The sequence below is a fragment of the Ictidomys tridecemlineatus genome, chromosome 2 (genome assembly GCF_052094955.1).
Source record: "Ictidomys tridecemlineatus isolate mIctTri1 chromosome 2, mIctTri1.hap1, whole genome shotgun sequence".
NCBI lineage: Eukaryota > Metazoa > Chordata > Mammalia > Rodentia > Sciuridae > Ictidomys > Ictidomys tridecemlineatus.
In genome coordinates, this window is record NC_135478.1 from 67,600,543 (window position 1) to 67,612,684 (window position 12,142).

General features: G+C 32.9%; 1 long non-coding RNA gene across 1 annotated transcript in view; it reads right to left on the reverse strand.

Moving 5' to 3' along the window:
- Nucleotides 1-12,142, reverse strand: part of LOC144375125 (uncharacterized) — a 72,104-nt gene that overhangs the window by 2,317 nt on the left and 57,645 nt on the right. The window contains exon 6 of the long non-coding RNA XR_013434561.1: nucleotides 9,190-9,351. This is a non-coding gene — a long non-coding RNA (uncharacterized LOC144375125). The remainder of the gene's footprint in view (nucleotides 1-9,189; nucleotides 9,352-12,142) is intronic.

Below are 12,142 nucleotides of genomic sequence, written 5' to 3' on the forward strand. Positions count from 1 at the left end.
AAATCTTTCATCTTTTTTCCAGTAGAGAATAGTTTGTGAATGAGGGCATTTTATCTGCTTGCTGTGACAAGCATGTGTACTCTTAAACCTTAACAAGACTACAGAAATATTCCAGAAGGAAGTCATTTAGTTGTGAACTAAATAACAAGTCAGAACTTCAAATGTTATGGTCTTGAATATTAGACCAGATTTAGTAGTTCCATAAGAGTTTTCTACCTGCCCCTCTCCAGTACAGGGATGGATGGCTGCTCAACACAACACTCCTCCTCCCCTTTTCTTTCTTTAAGCTGTGTACAGTGGAAATTGTCTTTCCTGTATTTTTGTTGTCTGGTAATGTAATAAGCATGATGGTGCCTTGCCTTCTATTAATACATCATTCTAGTCTTGCTGGTAATTTTGTACAGTATAGTTTATGAATTGCTGTGCTGCAAAGCCAAACAGCTGCAAAATGTTGAAAAATCATTGAAGTGTATAAAAATTGCAATATCTTTAAAATCAGTAAAATAGACGCTTATTACTTATCTTGTTTTTCAGTTAACAACTTTTGTGTTTTTTGTGGGAGAGAGTCTTGTGTGTTTGGAATGGAGAGGGAAGAAACAAGTCAGTTATTTGAGTGTCTAGTTGACTTTTAGCTTAAGTGTGAACGTTGAAACATCATTTCAACTCTTGGGAATGTCAGTCAACTTGATGTACATTTTTAGTGACATTTTAAAAGCAGTCAGATTCCATATATGGCAATTAAGCCTAAAGTGAGGATACTGCAATTTTAAGAGGAAAGAACATCAGCTCTTAAGTGTTTGCATTTTCTATTTTGGGGGCAGGGAACTGTCAGTAATTTTGCACAATTCTTGAACTGATGTCAGCCCCCTAATGGCTCCTGAATTTAAGTCTGGGATGACATCTTTTTATTTTTAAATGAATCTCTAAACAATTCTGTAGGCAAAATTTGTAGCTGCTGGATTATTTTCTGTCTTTATAGCAAGTTCCAGTATACCACAAGTATGGCCAAGGTTATCTAATTTTTATGCTTGGAGCAATCAGTACATACCAGTTTCTGATGTTTCAGGCAAAAAGTGGGGTAAATAAGTGTGTAACCACTTAAAGTTACTTGTTGGCATGGAAGACTTTTCCATTCTATCTTAGTAAAAACAAAATCTGCACTTGACATAGTAGCAAATTGGTTCTCAATTATGCAACTGTTTGCTATTTAGTAAACTAGCAAATGTTGCATGTATTTTGTTTTTTGTGAACTGGGCAATATGAATACAATTAAATCTTGTCTCCCCTCCCCTTAAATGAGGTCTTCCATGTTGGAGGAAAAGTCTTGCACTATTGCATATATTTGGGGGGACATAGATTTTCTTTTTTGTGGGTTTAAAGATTTTATTTGTTTGTTTTGTTTGTTTGAAACAGTTTTACACTTTCTAATGTATAGTACTTGAAGTTCTTACCAGAAAATTACTTTGAAGTTTTGAAGTCTTCATCCAAACTACTTTTAAATAAGTGGTTAAGTGGTTATATATATATATATATATATATATATATATATATATATATATATATATACACACACACACACACACACACACACACACACACATACACACATATATGTAGACATTATATATATATATATATATATATATATATATATATATATATATATATATATATATTTCCAATCCAGGATATTGCCCTTTAACCCATTAAAAACTGTTCTGGCACCAAAAGAAGTGACAAATGTTAAGTGTAATAGAAAAGTAGAGCAAAGAGCCATTCAGCTTCAGTTTTTACATACCAGAAATGAAACATTAAAACATCATATGGAGAAGTTTACATAGTGATTGTTCACCTGCAGTACTGTGGACTTTTAACATTTTGTCCCCTTTTAGGTGAAGCAGTAAAAATATTCATCTATCATTACTATTATTTTCTGATTTTATTTTATTTTTTAATGGCAACATTCTATCCTTATGACACTATTGCAACCAAATTGGCTTTACCATTTTGGCTTTAGAAGGTATAGAAGACAATGTATTACCATCTTTATTGCTATAATGTGTTAAGCATTATATGCTAGTAGAACCTAGTTTAATTGTTTCAGGTGGAAAGTATTGTTTTTGAGCTTCCATTTTGAATGTGTTTGGACTAATCCAACAATAAACTACTGATGTCTGCAGCAAAAAAAAAATAAATAAAAATAATTTTAAAAACCAAATGTAATACTATAGAAGTAAGAAAAAGAAAATGGTCAAATAGAATTTTTTCTTTATTAAAAATTATATCAAATAAAGTAGAATTCAAGCCAAAGTTAATAAAAAGATAAAGACAGACATTGCATACTCCTTAAGGGAACCATACATCAACAAGACATAACAATTATAAATATATATGTCCCAAACAATGGAGCATCTATGTTCATCAAGCAAACTCTTCTCAAGTTCAAATAAACCACAACACAATAATTCTGGGTAACTTTAACACACCTCTCACTACTAGCTAGATCTTCCAAACAAAAGCTGGACAAAGAAACTATAGAACTTAATAATATAATCAATAACCTAGACTTAACTGACCTATATAGAATATTTCATTCAACGAGAAAATACACTTTCTTCTCAGCAGCACATGGATCCATCTCTAAAATAGACAGTGTTGGCATTGCAAACTTCTCTATAGGTTTAATGCATGCCAATCAAAATCCCAATGGCATTTCTTGCAGAAATAGATAAAGCAATCATGAAATTCATATGGAAAAATAAAAGACCCAGAATAGCAAAAGCAATTCTAAGCAGGAAGTGTGAATCAGGCGGTATAGTGATGCCAGATTTCAAACTATATTACAGAGCAATAGTAACAAAAACAGCATGGTACTGGTACCAAAACAGGCAGGTGGACCAATGGTACAAAATAGAGGACACAGAGACTAATCCACAAAGTTAAAGCTATCTTATATTTGATAAAGGGGCTAAAAGCATGCAATGGAGGAAGGATAGCATCTTCAACAACTGTTGTTGGAAAAACTGGAAATCCATATGCAACAAAATGAAACTGAATCCCTTCCTCTCGCCATGCACAAAAATTAACTCAAAATAGATCAAGGAGCTGGATATCAAATGATAGACTCTGCGTCTGATAGAAGAAAAATTTGGCTCTGATCTACATATTGTGGGGTCGGGCTCCAAATTCCTTAATAGGACACCCATAGCATAAGAGTTAATAACTAGAATCAACAAATGGGACTTACTCAAACTAAAAAGTTTTTTCTCAGCAAGAGAAACAATAAGAGAGGTAAATAGGGAGCCTACATCATGGGAAAAAATTTTTACTCCTCACACTTCAGATAGAGCCCTAATATCCAGAGTATACAAAGAACTCAAAAAATTAAACAATAAGATAACAAATAACCCAATCAACAAATGGGCCAAAGAACTGAACAGACACTTCTCAGAGGAGGACATACAATCAATCAACAAGTACATGAAAAAATGCTCACCATCTCTAGCAGTCAGAGAAATGCAAATAAAAACCACCCTAAGATACCACCTCACTCCAGTAAGATTGGTAGCCATTATGAAGTCAAATAACAACAAATGCTGATGAGGATGTGGGGAAAAGGGTACACTTGTACATTGCTGGTGGGACTGCAAATTGGTGTGGCCAATTTGGAAAGCAGTATGGAGATTCCTGGGAAAGCTGGGAATGGAACCACCATTTGACCCAACTATTGCCCTTGTCGGACTATTCCCTGAAGACCTTAAAAGAGCATACTACAGGGATACTGCCACATCGATGTTCATAGCAGCACAATTCACAATAGCTAGACTGTGGAACCAACCCAGATGCCCTTCAATAGATGAATGGATAAAAAAAAAATGTGGCATTTATACCCCATGGAGTATTATGCAGCACTAAAAAATGACAAAATCATGGAATTTGCAGGGAAATAGATGGCACTAGAACAGATTATGCTAAGTGAAGCTAGCCAATCCCTAAAAAACAAATGCCAAATGTCTTCTTTGATATAATGAGAGCAACTAAGAACAGAGCAGGGAGGAAGAGCAGGAGGAAAAGATTAACATTAAACAGAGACATGAGGTGGGAGGAAAAGGGAGAGAAAAGGGAAATTGCATGGAAACGGAAGGAGACCCTCATTGTTATACAAAATTACATATAAGAGGTTATGAGGGGAATGGGAAAATAAACAAGGAGAGAAATGAATTACAGCAGATGGGGTAGAGAGAGAAGATGGGAGGGGAGGGGAGGAGGGACAGTAGAGGATAGGGAAGGTAACAGAATACAACAGTTACTAATATGGCATTATGTAAAAATGTGGATGTGTAACTGATGTGATTCTGCAGTCTGAATTTGGGGTAAAAATGGGAGTTCATAACCCACTTGAATCTAATGTATGAAATATGATATGTCAAGAGCTTTGTAATGTTTTGAATAACCAATAAAAAATAAAATAAAATAAAATAGACTGTGTTATTCCACAAAGCAACTCTTAGCAAGTACAAAAAAATAAAGATACTAACCTGCATTCTATTAGATCATAATGGAATTAAATTAGAAATCAATGATAAAAAAATAAAAGCTACTACAACACCTGGAGACTAAATAATATGCTATTGAATGAACAATGGGTTGCAAAAGACATCAAAGAGGATATTAAAAAAATCTTAGAGGTAAATGAGAACACAGATACTACACATCAAAATCTCTGGGACACTATGAAGGCAGTACTAAGAGGAAAGCTTATTGCATGAAGTTCATTCCTTAGAAGAAGAAATAGTCAAATAAATGAACTAAAGTTACATCTTAAAGCCCTAGAAAAAAATAATAAATAAACACCAAAAGCAATAATAGACAAGAAATAATTAAAATCAGAGCTGAAATCAATAAAATTGAAAAATAAGAAATAATTTAAAAAATGACAAAAAAGTTGTTTCTTTGAAAAAATAAATAAATTGATAAACCCTTAGCTATGCTCACAAAGAGAGGGAGAAAACTCAAATTACTAACATCCGTGATGAAAAAGGAAATATGATCATATAATTCTTATCTTTAAGTGTATTGATGTGATTAATTACATTTATTGATTTATTGATGGACACTACAGGAAGAAATTTCTAATTTGACTATTATTATTATTTATTGACAGACACTACAGTGCAGAATACAGAAGATAATCAGAAATTATTATGAAAATTTGTACTCCAATAAAACAGAAAATATCAAAGGCATTGACAAAAATCTAGAGTCATATGATGAATGTGGATGATATACACAATTTAAACAGATCAATTTCAAGCAATGAAATAGAAGACACCATCAGAAGCCTACCAACCAAGAAAAGCCCAGGACAGGATAAATACACAGCTGAGTTGTACAAAAACTTTAAAAGAAGAACTAATACCAATACTCCTCAAATTATTTCATGAAATAGAAAAAAAGGAACACTTCCAAATACATTTATGAGGCCAATATCACCCTGATTCTAAAACCAGACAAAGAAACATCAAACACAAAAACTTCAGACCAATATCTCTAATGAACATAGATGCTAAAATTCTGGCAAACTGAATACAAAAACATATCAAAAGATAGTACATCATAATCAAGTCAGGTTCATCCTGGGTATGCAAGGTTGGTTCAACATAAGGAAATCAATAAATGTAGTTCATCACATCAAGGTTAAAGATAAGAACCATATGATAATCTCAATAGATGCAGAAAAAGTATTTGACAAATACAGCACCCCCATGTTCAAAACACTAGAAAAAATAGAGAAATAAGGAACATACCTCAACATTGTAAAAGCTATCTACACTAAGCTCCAGGCCAACATCATTCTAAATGGAAAGAAATTGAAAGCATTCCCTCTAAAATCTGGAACAAGACAGGGATGCCCTCTTTCATCACTTCTATTCAACGTAGTTCTTGAAACTCTAGCCAGCGCAATTAGATGAAAGAAATTAAAGGGATAAACATAAAAAAAGAAGAACTCAAAAACTATCACTGAAAACATTATTCTGTATCTAGAGGATCCAAAATAAACTCTACCAGAAAACGTATAGAACTAATAAATGAATTCAGCAAAGTAACAGGATATAAAATCAACACATATAAATCAAAGGCATTTCTGTACATCAGTGACAAATCCTCTGAAAGAGAAACTAGAAAAACCAGCTCATTTACAATAACCTCAAAAAATTAAATAGAATGCTTGAGAATCAATGAAAGAGGTGAAAGACCTCTACAATGAAAACTACAGAACACTAAATGAAATTAAAGAAGACCTTAGAAGATGGAAAGATCTCCTTTGTTTTGGATAGGCAGAATTAATGTTGTCAAAATGACCATACTACCAAAAGCACTATACAGATTTAAGGCAATCTCAATCAAAATCTGAATGACATTCCTCACAGAAATAGAAAAAAAAATCATGAAATTCATCTGGAAAAATAAGAGACCCAGAATAGCTAAAGCAATCCTTAGCAGAAAGAGCGAAGCAGGTGGCATCACTATACCAGATCTTAAACTATACTACAGAGCAATAGTAACAAAAACTACATCGTATTGGTACCAAAACAGATTTGTAGACCAATAGTATGGAATAGAGAACACAGAGACAAACCCATGTAATTATAGTTATTTCATATTAGACAAAGGTGCCAAAAATATAATATGTTGGAGAAAAGATACCCTATTCAACAAATGCTGCTGGGTAAACTGGAAATCCATATGAAACAAAATAAAACTAAACCCCTATCTCTCACCATGCATAAAACTCAACTCAAAGTGGATCAAGGACCTAGGAATTAAACTAGAGATACTGTGTCTATTAGAAAAAAAAAGTAGGCCAAAATCTCCATTACGTCAGATCAGGCCCTAACTTCCTTAATAAAACTCCTTTAGCACAAGAAATAAAATCAAAATCAATAAATGGGATGAATTCAGACTCAAAAGCATCTTCTCAGCAAAAGAAAGAATCAGTGAGGTGAATAGAGAGCCTACAGAATGAGAGCAAATTTTTACCACATGCACATCAGATAGAGCACTAATCTCCAGGATATATAAAGAACTTAAAAACAGCAAAAAAAAAAAAAAAACAACAAGAAAACCCAATCAACAAATAGACCAAGGAACTGAAGAGACATTTTGCAGAAGAGAATATACAATCAATCAATAAATATATGAAAAAATGTTCAACATCTCTATCAATTAGAGAAATGCAAATCAAAACTAATATTTCAATCCAGTCAATGTGGCAGTTATTTAAGAATATAAAGACCAATAAGTGTTGGAGAGGATGTGGGGAAAAAGGCACACTCATACATTGCTGGTGGGACTGCAAATTGGTACAGCCAATATGGAAATCAGTATGGAGAATCCTTAGAAAACTGGAAATGGAATCACCATTTGACCCAGTTATCCCACTCCTCGGTTTATAACCAAAAGACTTAAAAACAGCATATTACAGGGACTCAGCCACATCAATGTTTACAGCAGCACATTTCACAATAGCAAAATTGGGAAACCAACCTAGATACCCTTCAGTAGATGAACTGATAAAGAAACTGTGGTATATATACACAGCAGAATATTACTCAACATTAAATAAAAATAAAATCATGGCATTTGCAGGTAAATGGATGGAGTTTGAGAATATTATGCCAATTAAGCCAATCCCCCAAATACAAATGCCAAAAGTTTTCTCTGACAGGAGGATGCTGATCCATAATGGGGATGGGGGAAGGAGCATGGGAGGAATGTGAGAACTTTAAATAGGGCAAAGGGAATGGAGGGAAGGTCAGGGGGTGTAGAGGTAGGAAAGATGGTAGAATGAAATGGACATCATTACCCTAAGTATTTTATGAAGACACAAATGGTGTGACTCTACTTTCTGTACAACCAGAAACATGAAAAACTGTGCTCTATATGTGTAATATAAGCTGAAATGCATTCTGCTGTCATGTATAACAAATTAGAATAAATAATTTAAAAAATTAATTGAAGCATTTACATTAATGTTTTTATAAGTCAAAAAATATAAAGGAAATGAAAATTATTTGTTCAGATGTTATTCAAATCTTTCATGATTATGTTGCAATAATACTCATTTTGCAGTTACAACAGAAAAAGTTTTTTTTATTTTTTACTTGCCAGTTTTATATAGAGAGGAGTCTTTAAAACACCTATAAAAATTATAGGCAACTAATGCTGGGTACATGAGTATTTCTTATCTGTCTTTATGCCTATGTATATATAGAAAAGTTTTTGTAATATCATGCAACCAATTAAGAAGGAATAAGAAAATAAGAAGCAACAAAATTTATATGCTAATAATAACTGATCTCTAAGCTTAAGCAAAAATGCAAGATCTAAAATATTATACACAACATGCCTCCGTATGTGGTGTGGGTGTAGGGGTATGTGGGGGGGTGTTTGTGTGTGGAAAAGAGAATTTCACATGCACAAAATATTTTGGAAAGATACATGACAGATAAGCCATGAGCTAATATGATTTCCTTGGGAAGAAAATCAGTAAACTAAAGCAGAAGACATCTATTTTTGTAGTTATTTGATTAATTTAGTTTTTGTATCTATCTTTAAATTTTTTTTTAGTAAATATATTTGGCCCAAGTTATATCTATTTCCTGTGTGTCAATTGTCTTTGTTCACTGGGGATTTCTATTCCCAATGAGAAATATTATCACCAGACTAAATTTTTTTCTAAATCTATTTCAACATATTTATAATAATGTTGATCATAAGTAATAAAGATTTATGATTAATTTGACTTACAATTACCAAAAAGTAAACAAGATTCTTAATGTCATTTCTATTTTTCAGGTTTTCAAGAATTATACTTTATCTTCCATAAGACAAAGTAATACTATTTCCATAGGAGCCCAAATAGCAACTGAACCTACATGGTCTAAAGAAAGGTTAAATTAAGGCTTTTAAAATAAAGTGAGACGAAAATTTATGAATTTATATGTCTACATAAAAACATAAAAGGAAAAAGAAGAACATTTATAAGCAGAAAATATTACATTCTAGTCGTCTTAGGAAAAACTGCAGTGCAATTAACAAGAAGGAACAGAAAGCATTCTACAAAATAAATATAACAAAAACAATAACATTAAGAAGTAACATTTTTCTGGGCATCTTGGCACATACCTGTAATCCCAGTGACAGAAGCTGAGGCAGGAAGATCACAAATTCAAAGCCAGCCCCAGCAATTTAGTGAGGCCTAACCAACTCAGTGAGACTCTGTCTCTAAATAAAATATAAAAAGTGCTGGGATGTGACTCAGTGGTTAAGTACTCCTGGGTTCAATCCCTGGTACAAACAAACAAAAAGACACCCAACATTTCATAAGAATTTATATAAACATGCACAAGGCTGGTTTCAATGCCCAGCCCCACACATACAAAAACAAAATATGTAAAGAACTATTGAATCATGCTCTCTCTACTGACTTTTTAAATTCACTAAGAAATATTTTACAAAACCCTCCTTAAGCCTAATAATATACTTTTGAAGCCAATGTTAAAATATACTTCCTCACTCATGGTGCTTCCCGTTGTTTTAATACTTCAAGCTCATTGTGCTAACAAAGTATCTTCACTATCCTCTGACTATAGGATAAATAAGCAGATTTCATGTCTAACAACTCATATTTGACAAAAGAGTCAGGTTCCCCTCAATTGGCACTTATTGAAAAAAAATTGTTTGATAACTGTAATAAAATAAAGAATTTTCATTCTAGCTTTGTTGTTAAAGTATGTTATAATAATGTGCTGGAAATAAAACATAGTATCCCCAATAACATCTTAAATGTTGATGCTTTAAAAAATGACTAATTTCAATTAACTATTACTGAGTTCCTACAATGTACAAGGCAGTGTGCTGTCTGCTGGGAATAACCTGTGGCTTTCAGTCAGGTAGGGATGGAAGTAAGAAGATGCCTAGGGGACAGGAATATAAATAACTATAGCACACTATGAGAAGAACTTACAAGGGTTATATCAAGTGTTACAGGAATATAGATAAGGGATTATCTAATTCTATAAAAGGTCATGTCAAATAAAGCTATCAAAAAGAAGATAATGATTTTACCTAAGCCTCAAAAGAACAGTAAGAATTTTCTAGTCAGACAAATTAATTAATAGAAGGGGGTATTTCTGTCAAAAGGAGTGCCATAAAAGTGAATAAGAAAAATAGACAGTGGGTCCAACAGAAGTTTTACAGTGTATTTAGTATTAGAAGGAATGGAGTTCTGTGAAGGGACTAGAGAAAGGACCTAGTTGCAAAATAACTTTGAAATTGGCTAGATATTTTTAAGTAGGGCTATAACATAACTATTCCATTTGTGTTTCAGAAAGTGAGTCCTGTGGATAAGGAAAAAGGACTAGAAAATATTAGAGGCAAAGAAGACAGGTGAATTCTTACATTCATTCAGATAAAAGAAAAGTTGCAGTGAATGGAGAAAAACAGCACTGGAGAAATGTTGCAGAACTTTATTTTATATAGTATTTGAAGTTCCTCAGAATAAATGTTTCTGAATAAATCTTGGATTATACACTTTTTATTCTTGAAAAACTAACTGGAAATTTGCTTATTTTGTAACTTTTATTACACTTTAAGGAATACTTTAATAATAGTATAATGATAAAGATTCAGTTTTCAAATATTTTTTAAGAGAGAATTTTTTTAATATTTATTTATTTAGTTTTCGGCAGACACAACATCTTTGTTTGTATGTGGTGCTGAGGATCAAACCCGGGCCGCACGCATGCCAGGCGAGCACACTACGCTTGAGCCACATCCCAAGGTCTCAAATAATTTTTATATTAAAGTGAGACTACTTAGAAAATCTGCACAGCAACACAACATCACATGCATTAGTTCTTAGGTATTTATAGGCAAAATGATAAGACGTCTGGAATTCACGATAAAACAAGAATGACAAACATTATCTGTTAAATCTTAGAGATGTACATTAAAAGGTACTAGTCTTTCCATTGTTTGGTCTCAAATTTTCCTCAATCAAAAACATTTTCTTTTAAATTCTTGGCATTTAAGCATTAGGAAAACAATTTTAGAATGGAAAATACTGGAAATATTCTAGAGCTCCAGGCCTTGAAGAAATTTTTTTTTATTATTCCTTAATTTATTATACTTAAAAGATGCTGTTAGTTGAAGATCATTTTGGAATAAAAAGAACTTGAAAATTGTCCATGTTTCCTAGCACATGTAAGGTAAAAGTCTGAACTCCTTAGGTAGCTCTCCTTTGGTATTCTAAACTCCATGATTTGACATGGCCCTCCCCTACGATGTTATCAGTGATGAAATGACAAGTAACAACTTACTCTTTACAGGCAATGACTACAATTTTCTGAATACACCAAAAGGCTTTGTTCTAGGTCAAACATGTTCTCCTTCCTGCACCTTGCCTAACTGGCACCCACCTTCTTATTATCTATGGTGCTATTGAAGCCTCACCTCCTCTAATTATGCCCTCCTTACTACTTCCAGATAATATCCAGTCCCTTCTTTGTGACCCCTTGTATAGCCTATACATACATCTACCATAGAAACTATCACACTTCATACACTTTAGTGGATCACAAGTCTGAATACACTCCCATGCACCTGCTCTGGTTTCTTCAGTATTTGTGTATTTCAGTTCTACTTTGCAAGACAGTATAATATACTGGTAAACAATATACAACTGTAAAAGCACCAATCCCTTTTCTACCTAGCATCAAATTTCTACTCTTCTCATATAAATACCCCCCTACCCCCGTGTATCCACAATGGGAACTGTGGTTTTGGGAATTTCAACTTTCAGTATTTTGAAATTCAGAAACTTAACTTTTAGGGATTGCCATTTGGAAGACTTTAGATGTTCAGAACTAGTATCACTTGACTTAAGGGAGGAGACTTAAAAATAAACCAAACTCCATTAACATATTAATAAAAATGCTTATACAACAGTGTGTTTGAACTATTGAATAGGAAAATAATAATTTAACAAAAGGGGAGTGCATTAATTTTTAGAAATAGAATGTATACTTAGAATACTCAGAAAGTTAGAAAAATTTAAATACAATAATTTAGCAAAAAA